The 19209-nt window shown below is 45.6% G+C and overlaps 1 protein-coding gene across 1 annotated transcript in view; it reads right to left on the reverse strand.

Annotated features, from left to right (window-relative positions):
* PRMT7 (protein arginine methyltransferase 7) overlaps positions 1 to 19209 on the reverse strand; it is a 645306-nt gene that overhangs the window by 263446 nt on the left and 362651 nt on the right. The window lies entirely within an intron of this gene.

Genomic DNA, 19209 nt, shown 5'->3' on the forward strand with positions numbered 1-19209 from the left:
AGTGTCGTGTGGAAAAGCAGCAAAAGGTAAAATGGTATTTCAACTTTCTAAAAAGCCTGTGCTAACATAGCAATGTGCTATAAACAAGGCCCAGCCCTCACTACAGTTCCATGCAAGGGAAAACCCACCTCTTTAACATTTATGTTAAACCTATTTCAACAGTATGTTTAGGCCTAAGTACTGACAACCAACAGAAGTACTCAGTTCCCATACAGGTTTTGAAAAATGTAGGTCATTCATCTTGACATGCACCTTTAGTTCTCACACGGTTATTATATCCAACTGATCAGCAAGTTGAACGGGTAAACAAAGGATTGGCACAGTCGCTGCAATGTCATTCAACTGAAACTGAGGATTAGAAAGTGAATATGTTGATTCCCAAGGATGGTGTCTGAAGTTTGGGTTACTTGTAGGGAGGTTTGGGTCTGCCTTAGGTATGGGATTAAGAGAAAAACTGATTTGCCCAGATCTTCATTGCTCTTACATACTTTTACTCTATTTTCTTAGTACCTTAGAGGATAAGCTCAGCAGAGTTATAGCAATATGTGCTGGTTATGTGTGGCATTTCAGGGGCAGGAGGTTATGCTTCAGTTTTAATTTGTACTTGTCTTCTCTTCAGGGGCGTAGGAAGGGAGGTGCGGTGGGTGTGGATGTCATCACTGAGGGGGGTCACAAAATGGCAAAAATGTGTTGTGAAGCCGGGGATGAAAAGAAATTTTCCACACTGGGTACCACCTGCCCTTGCTATGCCACTGCTTCTCTTCTCCCATACTGAAACACCCTTGGAGCCGGATTACAAGCCTGGCCCTGCAGTATGCCTGTCGGGGATATTGCCCCACCTGATTCGGAGTTCACATGGGGCAGACGAGCGGAAACAGGGACAGTGTGCCCTATTGCAATGAATGCGCTGCCCCCAGAGCAGTCCCAAAATCACTTTTACCTGGGGAAGTGCATTCAGTTAAATATAGATTGTCTGCTTCAATGTCACTCCGTGTGTGCAACCCACCTGCACTTAAAAAAGGGATTAGAGATCCTCGTGTAGGCGGGTGCAGTGAGTGACTGGCCCTGCCCGCACAGTGCTGTCGGACGGGTGGGAGTTAGGGGGGTCCGAGGACCCCTCACCCCCCTCCAGAGGTGGGAAGAGTGACAGTGCCTCACTTTTTTGTGGTGCACTGTGAGTGTGCCTCCTAAGGACCTGTTTGCATCTGAGAAGACTGTGTTTATAATATGGTGCGGGCAAAGAGGTACATAGAATCCCTCATTTGCATGGGCCATACCCCCATGTAAATGAGGGCGTGCCCCCACATGATGGCGCGGTTGCTACATGTGCACAAGTGCTACTTGTATTACAGAAGGGGCCACACAAGGTGTCTGTGTAATGTCCTTTGCGTACCCGGGGCACAGCGTAAAATACAACCCCAGGTGTATACTCACACCCCCAGTTCCTTCTGGCTTACTGCATAGAAATCGGATCTACACATTCACTAAAGCGCCTGGTAATTCCATGTCCACATGTTTGTCCCCCTTCAGGGACCAAAACTTTCCAATTGCATGGAGTAAATGCCAATTAGAACTGGTAGTTCCAGCCGGGTATTCACACGCAGCCCTCCACCGTGCATCTTGTAATCAGGTCCTTGGTGTCACCGTCCTTGCTGAGATCCTGTATGGACCAGTGGCGTCACAAATGCCCCAGCAGCCCCTGCAGTGTGGGGAGCCCAGAGGTCCAGGGGGTCCCCTCAGCACATTACTCTGGCCTGACAACTCCTGAGTGAGTCCGGAGCTATACCGGGGTGCCCTCCCTTTACTTTGCAGGGGGGCCCTCAAGTTTCGTTACGCCACTGCCACTTAATGGACGCAAGTAAGTATGGGGGCTGTAGGTGCAGTCACAGGCTGCATTCATCCTAAACGGAGTCCCAGGGATTGTTTATAGGTGCTCCTACCCAATTAACGGTCACGGGAGACGGTACCTTTCTTGTCATGGACACACGGACGTGGCCTTCATGGTTCGCACGCCGTACACACGCACGTCTGTACAAACCAGGCCCACGTGCCCCTTCTATATTCCGGCGCCCGGACATTGCTAAAGGTTCTGCGAACAGCCCTTCTCACGAGGCGCGCTCCACAGCACCCGTCCCCGGTCCCCACTAGGTTATTTCTCCAGGAATTGAAAATAACTGCGCTCGGAGATAAGGGGAAGTTTGGCTTCTGCTTTTCAATTCCAGGTCCCGAATTACCGGACTCTCCGGCATTGAGAGAAGCGTGACTTCAGCCTCCAGAATGAAAGGACGCTCTCTGCTTCTCGATGTGATATACAGGTGAAATGTAAATTAAGGCTGACAGAGACTTATCAGTGTTTGCAACAATGCATCTTCGCTCCTTTAGAAATGCAAATTGAGTGCGCACGAGAATTGGTCAGGCTGACAGCAATGGAAGCTGCGTCAGAAATCGAGCGTTTGTCCAGAGTACAGGAAAGAGGAGCAGTGTGAAGGATTGTGTAAAACCTCTATTGTTGAGGAACTAACATCTTAATTAAAGGCACCCATAGAAAACAATAGGGTCGACCTACCAGTACAAAACCAAACAAGCACTGCCAAAGCCAAAAGGTTTAATCTTTGGGAAGTATTGGGTTTGGAAATAATTTTTCGTCACGCTGTACAGAGCTGTGGGCGAGCCCTCAAATTTACAGGGCCAAGGCCGAGCCAAGTGTCAGGCTCGGATCTTAAAGCCCGTGCACTAGCCGAGCCTTGAACATGTTTGTTATATTTATTATGCAACCAGCATAACTTACAATATTAATATATCTTTACAAAATTCAAAACAGTGTATTTCAACATGGAAGCTTTGACATTAATACATCACATTATAGCACTGCACTGAGAATGGGGTGACCAGATCTTGAGAACCAAAAACCGGGACATTTTGGAAAAATAGAAGGAGGACTACAATGTTTCACCCACAGAATGGCGCAGATTGACAGCTCTCATCAACATAGGGTCACAGAAGATACATTACGAAAATAAATAAAATGTAATTTCTACAAGCAACATCATACCTATTAATTAAATTGCTTACTTATAACAGCTGGTAACTAGTACAGCTTTAGAACAACACAAAAAAGTGCCTCTCTGTTTTCGATCAACCCCTCTAAAAACAGGGACATGAGCCAAAATTGCCAAAATCTGCCGGGACAGCTGGTAAAAACCAAGTACTGTCTGGGCAAACCCGGGACGTCTGGTCACCCCAACTGAGAAGTACGTTTTAAGTGCTTATTAAAAGTGAACGTTTTTAAACATGTATCATTAGCGAACTAAGAGGCAAAGCAGTTGTCATGTAAAACCTGTACGTGGCCCACATTATTATAGAGCAACATTATAGTTGATTAAATCAAATGCAATAGATTTTTGTACAACTGGTATTCTGAACTCACATATTTGAAAGTGCTTTCATATACTATAATGACTAAAAAGTAGTTTGGCACATAAAATATTTGCCGAACATCACACAATTGAAGCAGGGAAGCTGCGATATATCTAGGTTTTTTTGGTTTCACTTTGTAAAAATCCGCTATTAAAGGAAAGGGGGTGGGGGGTAGGGTCTACTTATTTTACCATATATTAAGGTTTTGTTTGTACCTCTTTGTGAATTTTTCTGCAGCTTTTACTTGACCCGAGATATTGGGGCAGTGTACATGAGCACCAGTTACATTACACAAGGTCACGTTCATTTTTAATAGGCAAGGGGAGATGAAGGGATTTGCCCATAATCACAGAATGTTGAGCCAACGCCCAGACTCAAACATGGTTCCCCAGTTCCAAAGTCAGCAGCTGTGGCTGTAACGCCGCATCCTGGAAACAGTGATGTAACAGGCAGAAGCCATGTGAAAGCTCGGCTCGTTAAGGGCTCGAGGTTTCAATAGTACCGCGAGCAAAGCCACAGCCGTCAGGAAAAGGCCTTTACAATGTGTGCATTTCCCCACAAGCATAATAACGCTTGCCTTAACCATGCATATGGGTGGTTAAGGCAGATATTGGTCTAGTGTCCAGATGGGCGGGAAGAGGAAGCTTTGGACACGGACAGGTGAGTGGGGCTGGGGCTGTGGGGGGGGGGGGGGGGGGGGGGGGGGTCGGGCAGTCTTTTTAAAAGGGGGCAGGGTTTTAGTGCTCTGGGTGGGGGAGGGGTAGTTTTAATTGCTGGGTTTGGGGGGAGTTTTTAGGGGTGGGGGTTGGCTTTGGGGCTCAGAGCAGTGGGGGTGGGGTAATTTTTTAAAAAAGAGGTATGGGTTGTTTTACGGGCAGTGCGGTGATAAGTTTTAGGGCTCAGGGCGGGGGGCGGGTGTCGTTTTTGGTAGGGGGCAGGGTTTTAGGCCTTAGGGAATGGGAAGGGGTAGTTTTAAGGCCAAGTTGGTGTAGGTTTTAAGCCTCAGGGCAGGGGGACGAGGTAGGGGGATAGGATTTTAGTGCTTAGGGCAGGGAATGGGGGTCTGGGTCGTGGCAATCTTTACCACGCATACATATCCCTTACCAATCAAGCCTTTACTACAAAATTGTGTGGTAAAGGCATGTGTGACAAAGGCATGCGTGGTAAAGGAATTCATGGTTAAGACACAATCATGGTTGGGTCTGCATTGTAAAGGCACGTGTGGTTCAGCCTTGCGTGCCTTTTGTCATACAAGTGAGCCAGGCATCAGGCTCGCGTCTGGCTTGAGCTTTCAGTGGTTCACCCACCTTTAGCTGTGCAGCATGACTAAATAGAGGGTGGGAGTGGCTGCGGAAGGAAAATGCCAACAGAGGGTGGGGAATGGAGAAGAACACAGTTCCTCAAGTGTGGGCAGGAGGAGATGGAAAGCACATGGACAATGGAGGGTGTGCGGGTGGGAATGGAGAAGCACACAAAGAACAAATGTTGGGCAGGCGAGGCTAGAGAAGCATACGGATAACGGAGGGCGATGGGAAAGCAAACAGAAAATAGAAGGTGTGTAAAATGAGCTGGGGGGGAAATGGACAAGAGGGTGGTGGGGAAGCAAGAAAAGGAGGGAGGGGAAGAAGCAAGAATGGCAACCAAGGGAGGGGGAGAAAGTGGATCACAAAGAGGGGAGAAGTACACAAGACAGACATTTGGAAAAAACACGCACTCTCACTGACTGTTTAACCAAAACCATGAGCAGTGAAAGGACACCATTCTCCAGGTGAAGGATAAACACAAGGAGAGGATGTAAAGCCTACGGAAGCTGACCAATAAGAAGCAAATGAAGATATACAACTAAGCCAATCAATGGTAATCAATGGGCAGGCTCAAAGCCCACTGTAAGTTAACAATATGTCTTGCAACAGCATGCGTTGTCTTTGGCAAGACCTAAACAGAACCAGGCCCGGCTCCAGGAATTTTTAATTGGGTGGGCCAAGGACGCATTTGGGTGGGCCACTGCGGGCTCGATTTGTCGCATATATGTCTAGGCAGGCCTGCTTCAGGGCCCTCCTTTACCTCTTCTTAGTCTTACAAGGCCCAGTAAAACTCACTCTTTTCCAAATCTCTTTTTAATGTTATCACTCACAAAAAGTGTTTTTTCTATGTAATGTTCCTTTGATGGAAGAGGAGGTTTCTGAGGTGGGAGTATCAGGCAAGTGACACTTCTCTGGCTCCCTCTGTGTGAGCCTTCAGGGAGAATCCCTCTTCATTACTACCTCCACCTGACCACGGACTCTTCAACGCACTCCCTTACAAGCTTGATTAGCCACTATTCCTCTCCAGTGCACCTTATCTCAAAGATGACCTTGGGCCCCGCCCCATGTCAGGCACCATCTCCCGGTAAAAACATTAGTAAAATCACCTTCATACTTAAAACATTGAATAGAGCAATAAATATAATTAGCATGCACTTTAAAGTATGTTCCACAGTGGCCCTTATGGCCCGACTGCTAATTAAATAAACAAAAACAGAAAGGCCATGACAGGGCCGGCTTCAGCGCTGATGCAAACGTTTTTTTTGGCGCTGCACCAAAAACCTCTTTCTCCATAAATACCTTTACTACCACCTTCCAACAGTGTACCTCATCCGTCCATGCCCCCCTATTGACCTCTTCCTCGGATTCCCTCACTGCCACACGCCACAAGTGCCCCTCATCTCCCCATAGCCCCTCCCCTTTATGACCTCCTCCTCGGATTCCCTCACTGCCACCCTCCCCCAATGCCCCTCGTCTCTCTGTAGCCCCTTCCCCTCATGACCTCCTCATCAGACTCCCTCAATACCACCATCCACCGGTGCCCCTCATCTCTCCCTAGCTTCCCCCTCCACCCCATGACCTCTTCCTCGGATTCCCTCACTGTCATCCTCCAACAGTGCCCCTCATCGCTCCATAGCCCCTCCCACTACCTCCTCCTCGGATTCCCTCACTGGCACCCTCCACCAGCGCACCTCATGTTTACGTATCCCCTCTCTCATATGCATTTAATTTGTTGTATAACGCTGCTCATATCAATGTAGTGTGTGTCAGTACTTTACACCACGCACACACTTAGAGACAATGAATCATGCAAGTATGTAAATCAGTCTACAGGGAATGTCACATAAGCCAATGAGGATTACAAGGTGTAGGAATCATAGGTCATCCATTCTGGTGTAGTATATTTTAAGAGGATTTGTTCTGGGGAAACACAACCATAGGATTTAAAGAGTATTCCATGGGGGTCAGCTTTACTGATAAAAATGTATATCTGCCCAAACATACTCATTTTAGCAACATTAGAATAATGAAAAGACTAGGGAAGTTCTAACTATATCACAAAACAAAAAAAGCGAAGTTCTAATTATACCATTCATGTTTGTTTGCAGCTCTTTGGTGGCAGTTCGTTGTTCACTGCCTTTTGTTAGGATTGTAACTTCTGAAGTAACACAAGGATCTCTGTGACAAAGGCAGTAACCCACTGAGCTATCCACATAAAATACATCTGCATCTAAAAAATACTAACAGACAAACGATTGCTTTAAAGCAGGATCATTAATCACCAACTTCATCTGGATATTGCCATTTTGTATTGTTTTATTGTTGACCAGCATCGGCTATGATGAAATGATAAAAACTGTTTAAATGAAGCACATACGAAGTATGCGTCCTGCTGGGCCTGTGCAGATTTTAAAAAGAATTTTTTTTTGTAACACATTCTCTTACCTACTCCATTAGTCATATTTTGTGTCACAGCCTTATGTGATAAGCAGCTGCAGGGGTCAGGGGGTGACTAGGAATAAACAGACCACTTTCCGCTGCGCTGCATAGAAAAAGAAATATCAACGCAGCAGGACAGTAGGCAAAGGTTACCAAAGGTTACCGTTGTCAAAGAAAGGATTTGTCCCCTTTCACCATGCAGAGATGAAGGGGTGAAAAAAGTAAACAAAGCCTAATTAACATGTTAATGGTCTTTTAAAGACCTGTTAAGTACTTTGGTGCGGCTGCGATAATCTTTAACTGTCTGTGTGTGTGTGCGCCCGGGAAGCTGTCTCCCCGGGCTGACACACACGACCTGCGCGTTGCGCCTGCCTTCAAGCCCTCACTGCGAGGGCCAAGGCTCCTGTTTGGGTGGGCCAGGCTCATCTTTGGGTGGGCCGGGCCCTCCCGGCCCACCCGCTAGAACCGGGCCTGAACAGAACCTTAGCGAAGACTTCCACTGAAACAATGAAATTCAACCTTTCACACAGTCTATCATAAAACAAACACGTTTAACAAAAGCATCCCACCATTTTTAAATTGTCATGGCAGAAACCTGTATTTCACGCTGCTCAACAGGGGATGAGGAGCAATGAGAACCGTTACGATGCTAGCGAGGGTGGTATCTATGAACCGTAAATGACGAGATTAATAGGTGTACGCATTTTCGATACGCTACTTAGAAGGGTTCGTCTTATTTACAGGTTTCTTCATTTTTACCCTCGGGTTCCATTTTAGATACGGCATCCATTTTGTTTCTTGCCCTCACGTAGTCAGCGAACAGGCAAATGTCCGCCTCATGACCCTGTGATTCCCAAGACTGGGGGATGACACGACAGAGACAGATGGCTCCGCAGCTGGGTAATCTTCCCACGTTGGCCTAATGTTTCAGCCTTGCATGCGCTCGGCTCGAATCCTTTGATCCTGGGATTACGCTTCCGATACTACCTCCACACTCCTTCTTCTTCTGTTGTCTGACTTTCTTGCACCTGTTCCTGTCTCTTACTCTCGTCCTTTTACAACTAGAGTGGAATGTGCATAGCAGCAGGATAATGTGCTTTTACAGTTGGGAACCGACAAATGTTACTGTGATTATGTTCCGGGTTTCCGACACCATGAATGAAGCCCTTTTAAGTTTATTGTGGGAACTGAGTTGTAACCTTTTGTTCGTTACATTATTGAATGCTGAAAATGTGTATAAAAGGAGCGATCCACATTTGCAATTTGAAGCAGGCTCTTGGAACCTACACTCTGTTGTACTTCCCATGACTTTTGCATCCCTGCAGTAATAAACGCTGATCTTTGACGCCGAAGGAAGTGTCCCGTGTCTCTGTCACTTGTGCGCCGAACAGGTATCCTACGAAGGTTTCAGGTGTTGTTCCCTGGCACCGCTGGTACTTAAAAGTCCAGTCCTTCAGTTGGCGCCCAACGTGGGGCGACATCAGCGGTACCGGTCCAAATCCTGACGATTGCGAGGAACTTCGTGTGAAATCTCCGAGGAAAAGGTGCACCCCGCTTCATCGATCCTGTTGTCGAAATAAGTGGTCCAAAGATTTTTCCCGCGAAGATTCCCGCCTCCTGACGGCTGCAACGGATCGATGCTCTGACTGTCGACCTGTTTTGGTGCCTGGCGTAGTCCTTTGTATGGCGAGACGATAGACGGGCCTTCCTGGTGACGCCATCGAGCTCTCAGTTAAGTATTTGTGGGTTGCTCCCAGTCCTTAGTTGTTGGTGCTTAGTTGTTTGCATGGTTCCATTGCATTTGTGGTGCTTAGTTGTTGGTCCTTAGTTGTTATTTGACAGTTGCAATTGCCAAAAACCGAGGGTTTTGTCTTTCACGAAGATTTAGTACTTTGGTAATCCTTGAAGTTTGATACTTGGTTAGTGTGCATGATGCCTAGCCGTAGTGGTTTCATTGGTTTCTTCAAATGTTGCAACAAGGATTCCCGGTTGGAGGACTCGTGTCCGATACCTCCAGTTGGAACTCCGATATATGAGCTCTATAGTCGACATGGTGTGGGCCCTATTATATATAGTGACTATTGGGTCCGTTATACGAGAAAGGATGGTGTCCTTAGTTGGCCACCACACTGAAGTTTTGAAATGGAGATTTTAGATAATCTAGAAACTAAATTATTTAAGAAGAAAGCTAGGCCAGCTATGTTTGATTCCCTTCGGTTGTGGCGTAAAGAGGCCAAACAGAAAGAAATCAAACAGCTTAAAAAGAATCGTAAAGAAGGTATCGTCCCGATAATGCAAGTTGTACAACAATGTCAGCGAGATAAAGAAGAAAAAGAAATAGAAGTTTCTACTAGACTACATCACATGAGAATAGACAAATGTTATCCGGTATTATCAACTAGTCTTGATAAGACAGAAGAGGACTCGAAGGAGGATCCTCTGTTAGCATATTTGATTAAATCGCCACCTCCTTATGCACAGGGTGCTACAGCCCCTGTAGTTCCTCTTGTAGTTCCTCCTGTAGTTCCTCCTGTAGTTCCAGCGGCTGCTGGTCAGCCTGTTGTTGGTCCTGTGTTTGTCCTACCACCTGGTCCTATTCCTACTGCTCCTTTGCCTGTACCTCCTCAGTCAATTGTTCCTGTTACCTCAGCCGTCCCGGCTACCTCTGCTGTCCCTACGTTCACTTCTAATGTTGTTGCTCCTGTTCTTTTTTCTCCTTCTGTTCGTAATCGTATCCCTAATACTGTCGCTACTCTTTACTCCCCACTTTCTGGATCGTTATTTCGACCCGATGTCTCTGAAACTCCTCAGAGGCGCAGTCAAATCCCTGGTGGAAGGGAGAGTGCCACGTTGGTAACTATGGCGCGTAGATGGATAAGACACCCTGCTAACTACCCGCCGCGCGTGGTCTTTGATACGTTTTCTCAGTTTAATGAGCCCACTCAGAGATTTGTGTTTGAAGAAATGTGTAACTTTTTGAGAGAAGAATGGTATAATGATGATTTAGATAATGTACCGCCCGATATGACTGAACTTCAGAGTCAATTTTCGAACGGCATGATTGTAGGTGGAGATGTACGACGTGCATTAGAGCGATTATTAGCCTTACGGTGCACAGTGTTTTCTCGAGTGTCGTTTGATGACGATTCCGATACTCAGAAAACGAACTCTGGTCAGTATCCTATGAGAGAGGTTCCGCCAGTATACATGCCAGGTGACCCGCAAGCTAATCCTGTGATTCTGCCATACTTTCAGACAGTTTGGATACACCTCCCATGGAAGCGATCAGAAGTTTTGCAGGTGAAACAATCTTTACCTGATCCACGCAAGAATCCGGCAGGTTATTATAAGGAGTTGTCTCAACTGGTAGACGCTACTATTATGAATCTTGCGGACATCGACATGCTGTTTGGCAATGTCGTACCACAACCGATTTGGGCGAAAATTCGCCAAGAGAATCATTTAGTTGAGTTAGGTGGTGACTGGGCTACACTAGTAGCGGCAGATGAACGACAAGTTGGTGGGGCTAAGCCTGAGCAGTTAATTACGGATCTGCCTCAGAAAATTATTACACTTATGAAAACGCTCATACCAGCGATGAAGGTAAATTGGGATAAATTAGCAGCTTGTAAGCAAAAGAAGGACGAGAGTGTCTCCGATTTCTTTACCAGATTCGAAGAGGCATTTGTCGATCATAGTGGTCAGGATATGGGCACCGAGGGAGGCCAACGGTTATTTGTTGATAAATTTGTATTGAATTTGTTGCCTGAGCTATGCAACAAATTGAAAAATTCAGAAAGTGCTTGGGCGGTTTCAACTACTGCTCAAATATTAGCGACAGCTCAATACTATGAGAATAGGGAAAAGGAAGAAAGTGATCGTTCAGACAAGAAAACGAAGGAGCTTAAAACGAAGGTTTTGTTACAGCAAGCGTATCCTCCACGTTCAAATCAAAATGATTCTCAACAGCAATATCGACCACAATTACAATCTTCCAGGATGCAGTCACGATCTGACTTCTCCGACTTTAGATCTACGCTTGGGTATAATCAGTGTGCATATTGTAGAAGAGAGGGCCATATAAAATATGATTGTCCAGCTTTGCGTGACCGGCTTAACGGTGTGTCGGCACGAGGGGGTCGTGGTGGTCCTCAACAAGCACCCCGAGGTAGAGGCCGCGGTGCCCCTCAAAATCAAAATCATGAGCGCCCTCATACCCCATCAGACGCGAATAATTATTTTGACCAACGAAATGTGAGGTCCGATAAATCAGCACAGTATCATGTGGACGATTATTACGTCGAACATGAGATTGATGCAGGTAACCACTACTAGGACAGCCACCGACAGAGAGAGGGAGTAGTATCAGTTCCGGTTGATCAGAGTGGGCCTTACGTCGCAGTTGCTACATCTGGCGTAGTTGAGCCTTTTCTGTTAGACACTGGTGCGACGAAAAGTTCCATCATGCATTCGAAACTCCCTGGCGCACCTTTGTCCGGCTTAACAAATGTTTCCATTGGATTCTCTGGCGCCCCTGTTAGCAATCCTGTCTCTAGCCCTTTGTCCCTTACGATTGGTCCTCATGAGCTAGAGGCCCCATTGATTTTATCTACTGGTTGTGGTGAGAATCTTTTGGGCTTGGATTTGTTAAAACGGTTATATGCGACTTTGTACTGCTCTCCTGCGGGAGTGGAGCTTACATTAGGTCAGAGAGCGATCTCTCCTATGTACTTATCAATTGATAAGTTCCCACCGGAATTGAGTTCCCTTCCTGCGTCGTTATGGGCTACGGGTCCCAATGATGTAGGCTTATGGAACATCCCACCTTATGTGGTTCAGTTGAAATCGAACGTGCGTTTCCCACGTATACCACAGTATCGTATCTCTTTTGATGGTGAGCGAGCACTATTAGCGATCATTTATGACCTGATCGAAAAGGATGTCATTGAAGAAACTCGAGGCAATGTGTGTAATAGTCCTGTGTTACCGATTTTGAAACGCACAGATCCAACTAAACCTCCTGTATACCGCTTTGTAATTGATTTACGAGAAGTAAATAAAATCGTGATTCCCCAGTTTCCTGTGGTGCCTGACATCACGGCTTTGTTGACCCTGATTCCGGCTTCTGCCTAATGGTTCACGGTAATCGATCTAAAGAATGCTTTCTTTAGTATTCCGATCGCTGAGGAAAGCAGAGACCTATTCGGATTTTCACTGGGTGGTCGCAGTTTTAGATTTAAACGCGCACCACAGGGCTACTGTGAGAGTCCATCGATCTATAGCCAAGCACTTAAAAGTCAGCTTGATGCATTTGTGTTGCCGACAGGCGCAGCCTTAGTTCAATACGTTGACGACCTATTAGTGGCAGCTGATACAGAGGCTATTTGCAAAACCGCTACAGTATCATTGTTACAGCACCTATGTGACTTACATCACAAGGTGTCACCTTCTAAGCTACAATATTGTTGTCAAGAAGTAACCTACTTAGGTCACTTACTGTCAAAGGATGGGAGAAGGTTGACCCCAGAGAGAATTGCAGCGATTGCTCGAATGACTGTGCCAAAGACTCAGAGAGATGTACGTGCCTTTCTAGGTATTACGTCATACTGCAGACAATGGATTCCAAATTTTTCATTGTCGGCGAAACCACTGATAGCCCTTACGTGCAAGGATGTTTCATCTCCTTTGCCATGGACTGAAGAGTGTCAGAAAAGTTTTTCTGAATTGCGTGATGCGTTGTGTTCGGCTCCTGTGTTGGGTACTCCTGATTACAATAAGCCGTTCACACTTTATGTTCACGAGAGGGACGGTTGTGCGTTGAGTGTTCTGACACAACAATTTGGCGACAAACAGCGTCCATGCGCATATTTTTTTTCGACCTTAGACCCAGTAGCTAGAGCCTTGCCGAGTTGTTTGAGAGCAACAGCGGCAGCTGCGGCGTCCATTCGACAGTCCGCAGGTCTGGTCATGGTTAATATGCTCACGGTGATGGTCCCGCATGCAGTCGACACTCTCTTGAACCGAACGAAAACTCAACATTTGACGAGCGCAAGGTTGTCTGGATATGAGTTGACGTTATTGGCAAGTCACATACGGATAAAACGGTGTAATGTGTTGAATCCAGCAACGTTGTTGCCGATCGAAATGGAATTAAGTGATGTAACACCACATGATTGCTATTTGAGAACTGAAGAGGAGACGAAGGGTCGTATTGACCTGAAAAACACTCCATTGGTAGATCCCGATGGTACCTTGTATGTGGATGGTTCATGTTTTAAGTTACCAAATGGTGATGTGACGACTGCGTATGCTGTAGTAACATTGAGTACGGTTGTGGAATCTGCGAGATTGAGTCAGAATTCGGCCCAAGCGGCTGAGTTGATCGCCTTGACGAGAGCGTGTGTGTTATCCAGAGGGAAGCGGGTGAATGTGTTTACAGACAGCCAGTATGCTTTTGGTGTGGCGCATAGTTTTGGTCGATTGTGGAGAGAAAGAGGATTTTTGACGTTGCATGGTACGAAGATTCAGCACGGACAGCTTGTGAATGACCTTTTGGACGCACATACATTGCCTAAAGAGGTGGCAATAATCAAATGTAGTGCGCATCGGAAGGTGACGGATGATGTTGGTCGCGGTAATGCGTTTGCGGATGAGATTGCGAAGGAGACGGCTAGAGATCTGACAAATCGAATGTACGTTGCGAGTTCAGTAAGATGGCCAGCGGAGACTAGTATGTGTGAGGACACAATTGAGAGTGTGAAGAAGATACAGGATGAAGCTACTGAGATGGAAAAGACTCAGTGGAAAGAAAGTACGGGAAAGTTAGACGAGAATGGATGTTGGGTTGATTTGTCGGAAAAGCAGAGATGGATGTTACCAGATGCATACGTGCTTGCTGTTGTTACTATGGCTCATGGTACATCACACATTAATACGAAAGGCATATGTAAGTTGCTGTCGCCCGTATGGAAGAATGATGGAATTACTAAATGTGCGGAGAGAGTGGTTAAAAATTGCATGGTATGTTTGATGTATAATCCTGGCAAGGGCACCCCCACTCCACGTGGTCATTTTGCTCCTCCCACATGTCCCTTTGAAATTATTCAGTTAGACTTTATCCACATGGAGAGATGCAATAATTTGAAGTTCGTCTTGGTTGTAGTTTGTGCGTTCTCCAGATGGATTGAGGCTTACCCCCTAAAGGATAATACTGCCCTGTCCACAGCAAAGGTTCTACTCAAAGAATATTTCCCCAGGTATGGAATGCCGCGGATTGTATGGTCAGATAACGGAAGTGAGTTTGTGGGAAGTGTAATGAAGAGTGTATGTCGTGGTCTTGGCATAAATCAGAAGTTTCATAGTGCTAATCATCCTCAGTCTGCGGGTTTAGTGGAAAGATATAATGGCACTCTGAAACTGAAACTTGCCAAAATCCAGGCAACGACTGGTCTATCATGGCCCGACGCTTTGCCTTTAGCTCTCTTATCGACCAGAGCGACTGTGCACTCTCGAGTAGGGCTCAGCCCATATGAGATTGTGTTCGGCCGTCGTGCGAACATTTGGGGAGTTCCGAGGCCTAAAGAATTTGACAGACTTGAATATCCAATGTTAATTGACTATCTCTATGATCTGACTGCTAAATTGAGTTTGATTCATCAACAGGTCTTTGAGGCTCTACCGACACAAACAGAGGGTCCTGGTCATCGGCTCCAACCAGGTGATTGGGTTCTTACCCGCAACTTTGGACGAAAACGAAATCTTGAGCCAAGGTTCGTGGGACCTTACCAGGTGTTGCTGGCAACGAGGACTGCGGTTCGGCTAGAAGGGAGAAAACATTGGGTGCATGCCACCCACACCAAGAAAATTCCGCTCCCATTGCCAGCAGATAGTTGGATCAGAAAAGGATTCGGCTCGTCTGAAACTTACGTCCCTCTAAATTACGTGCCGTTTAGTGACGCGCAGCTTGTAGGAGATAACACAGTAAGACCCGACACCCTTGTTGAACCATCCGGAGTTAACCCTCTTTCAGCAACATTGGAAAATTCAAGTTCTGAACAATTGCGTGGACAATCGAACACTCCTTTGCCGTCTGATCCACTGTTTGAAGAGCAGACTCGCCCCGGAAGAAGTCGATACTTTCTTCGACCGCGCTAACAGACTAATAAATTCTGTTTTTTTAATTTTTTTTGAATCTACATCACCTCTATTGTTGCCATAAAAATTGTGGACATTACATATATATATATATATATATATATTGTGTACCTTTTTTCCTTACAGCTAGGAGGCGTATATTGAATTCAATGAACTCAAAAACCTTTTCATCTGGGTTAACCGTAAGGCCGTGCGGGTACTTCCTCCTGTTTAGCAGGTATCTGACACTAGGTCGATTACTTTTGTCGATTTCTGGGAACTCCTGGGGATTGATAATCGCTACTCAGAACGAAGTGCGTCAAGAAAGTCACGGACGGTTTTTAGAAGATGGAGTCTTCTAAGCTGTTGGAAATTGAGAAAATGGTGGCGCAAAGATCCAAACTGCACAAGACATTTCGAAAAAAATGTTTTTTGTTACAGGTTTTTATGTTGTTCCTAACTGTTTCTATGCTGCTGGTGGGTGGAGTATATTTTGGTTTTCAATCATTGCTGCCTTCTACTTTGCCTACTCCTCCTTCTCTTGATTTGAATTCTGTTTCCACTGTGTCCCCACATTCCTTTCATCTTCTGCCCCAACATGAACAGGTCAGACGTGCGGAATTTATGAACAATTCTTTTGTTCAACTTCTACATCCGCATCAGTTGGTGATGAACACTACCAATTGTTGGGTATGTGGGTTAATGCCACATACCATGGATAAGGGTATCCCGTATTTTGTTCTTCCTTATAGCTCCCAGGGGTCAGCTCGAGCATTCCAGACCATGTTCCGTAGTGCACTAGATTCCTACCCCCATCGAGAGCCTCGCTCTGCAGACCTTGGTCCTGGCCCGTACCACAAGTCTTTGGCGATAGCAATTGCAGATTTAAATAGAGATATTTTTGACGCAACACTTATCCCAGAGGAAGAGGTGCGAGCTTATAAGGATCTGAGTGAGGTCGAGTATAGTACATCAGTGAATGATAGGCAGTTTAAAAGCTCATCTCCAATCTGGATCGTACCTCATCTCGGTCATTTCTGTCTGCAAGGTCTTGGTTGAAATCCGAGAGCTCAGCTTGGGAAGAGTGCTTGTGTTGATACTTACGTTTTACCAATGCTCTCTTCCCCTGTCTTTCTGACTGCCAAGGGTACCTATTTTGTATGTTATGATCGCGCATATACGTGGTTACCTCATGACTTCTCGGGTACCTGCTATATCGCGAATCTTTTGCCTCCGACTTTCACTGTTGCCTCAGATTATCACAAAACTAGAGTTGTGAGAGGTGTCATTAGTAAAGAAGATACTGCCGGTCAAGAAGCAGGAGATTTCTTTAAGGGTTTCCTACCGTTTTGGGGCCCTATGGTCAATAGCAGGAATCTGAGACAGTTAACTCGTGTAGTGGAAGCAACTGCTAACATAACTGCAAGCGCCCTTGGTAATCTGACAGCAGAGCTTCAAGCGGATAGGCTTATGACGCTACAGAACCGTATGGTTCTAGACGTAGTACTAGCAGACAGAGGTGGTGTGTGCAAGGTCATCCATTCGAGCTGCTGCATTTTCATACCTGATAACGCTCCAACGGTTTACCAAGCCATCTCGAAGTTGCATAAAATCTCAGAGTCCATACACGTGGACGAGGGAGATTGGACGCTTCTAGGATGGTTTTGGGGTCTGATGTCAACTTGGGGTTGGAAAATTCTGATGATTATAGGGGTTGTTGTGACGTTTCTGTTCACGTGTTGTCTTTGTGTGCAGTGTGGTCCTGCCTTATGTGGCCTTTGTGCTACAACGTGTATAAGAAGGCCATCTGTTACCGGCGAGACATTGATGAATAAGATGATGTTCCAGCAACACTTGAATGATCTGATGAATATCGAAATTGATTATGATTCCGACTAGTGCTTGCCTACATGAGGGCAAAAGGAGCGTCTGAGGAGCAATGAGAACCGTTACGATGCTAGAGAGGGTGGTATCTATGAACCGTAAATGACGAGATTAATAGGTGTACGCATTTTCGATACGCTACTTAGAAGGGTTCGTCTTATTTACAGGTTTCTTCATTTTTACCCTCGGGTTCCATTTTAGATACGGCATCCATTTTGTTTCTTGCCCTCACGTAGTCAGCGAACAGGCAAATGTCCGCCTCATGACCCTGTGATTCCCAAGACTGGGGGATGACACGACAGAGACAGATGGCTCCGCAGCTGGGTAATCTTCCCACGTTGGCCTATTGTTTCAGCCTTGCATGCGCTCGGCTCGAATCCTTTGATCCTGGGATTACGCTTCCGATACTACCTCCACACTCCTTCTTCTTCTGTTGTCTGACTTTCTTGCACCTGTTCCTGTCTCTTACTCTCGTCCTTTTACAACTAGAGTGGAATGTGCATAGCAGCAGGATAATGTGCTTTTACAGTTGGGAACCGACAAATGTTACTGTGATTATGTTCCGGGTTTCCGACACCATGAATGAAGCCCTTTTAAGTTTATTGTGGGAACTGAGTTGTAACCTTTTGTTCGTTACGTTATTGAATGCTGAAAATGTGTATAAAAGGAGCGATCCACATTTGCAATTTGAAGCAGGCTCTTGGAACCTACACTCTGTTGTACTTCCCATGACTTTTGCATCCCTGCAGTAATAAACGCTGATCTTTGACGCCGAAGGAAGTGTCCTGTGTCTCTGTCACTTGTGCGCCGAACAGGTATCCTACGAAGGTTTCAGGTGTTGTTCCCTGGCACCGCTGGTACTTAAAAGTCCAGTCCTTCAGGGAGAACGGCAACAGAAAATGTGCAAATGGTCACTTGTGTCCTCACGCAATGTAGTGCTGAGGAGAAACATATTAATAGGCTAAGGTGTCATTCTCAATGAAGGGGAAGGCTTAGATAGTTTGGCACCGAATAGTACATTTCTCAGGTGATTTTATTTGTTGCTTGAAAGGCATCATTCGCTGCTGTACGCCAAACCGTCCATGCCCTCCAGCATTTTGGTTCTTCAATGCTAAAAGACACCAACGAATAGGTGCTCCTCCCCACAACAAATGGTTTAGTTCAAGCCACAAAAGAAACACCTAATTGATTTACTTCTTTCTTATTTTTTTTGCCTCGCTTTGACTTATCTTTGTTTCTGGTCTAGCCACAGATGCTTGCAATAACATAGTGGCCAGTTTAGCAATTATATTCTAGACCACTGACCCGTTTCATTCATCCTTTTTCACTAAGTACCCTTGTCCTAAATGTCTGGTCCTGATGATGATGACTCTTTGAATTATTGATTGGTGGAAACATCAACTATCCTAGCTACTATACATTTTGATTGTGTTAAATCCAAAATATTTGATATTGCCTTGAATTGTTTGGGGCTGGTATTCAGGTCTTGTGCACACCTTTATTGTTCATGTGATACTACCTTTGTGTGAACACAAAATACATTGAGTATTTTTCTTACTTGTATTTGTAAATTAACTTTATCAACACTAAATACATTGATATTTTTAGTATATGGTGTTCAAAATAGTTGTTTCTATTCATAACTGCAATTTATTTTTGTTCGTAAATGAGAAATATTGATTATACTGCCTTCAACTGTAAACATCTTTAAAACTCACATGTTAACTGATTACCTCTTTGAAAAAGTGTTGTTTAGCTATTCAACACCAGATGTGAAACCAAACGCACAGGCAGCTAGCCCTCCAGTCACACGGCAACAATTTTGCGCACTTCATGTGTTGCCAGTGCACCACTCCTGTGTATAACTGGGAGTTAAAGGCCCTTTCTGCCAACCAGGGCAGTCCCAAGTGGTATTCTCTATCCCCTTTTTGTCTTCACCAACCCACAAGCTCTCAGCATACGGGATCAGACTTAGTGGAAGGTGGACTGCAGAAACTGTGGCCAACGAGGCGGAGATTGATGAATAAAGTGT

The sequence above is a fragment of the Lissotriton helveticus genome, chromosome 12 (assembly GCF_964261635.1).
Source record: "Lissotriton helveticus chromosome 12, aLisHel1.1, whole genome shotgun sequence".
NCBI classification, from domain to species: domain Eukaryota; kingdom Metazoa; phylum Chordata; class Amphibia; order Caudata; family Salamandridae; genus Lissotriton; species Lissotriton helveticus.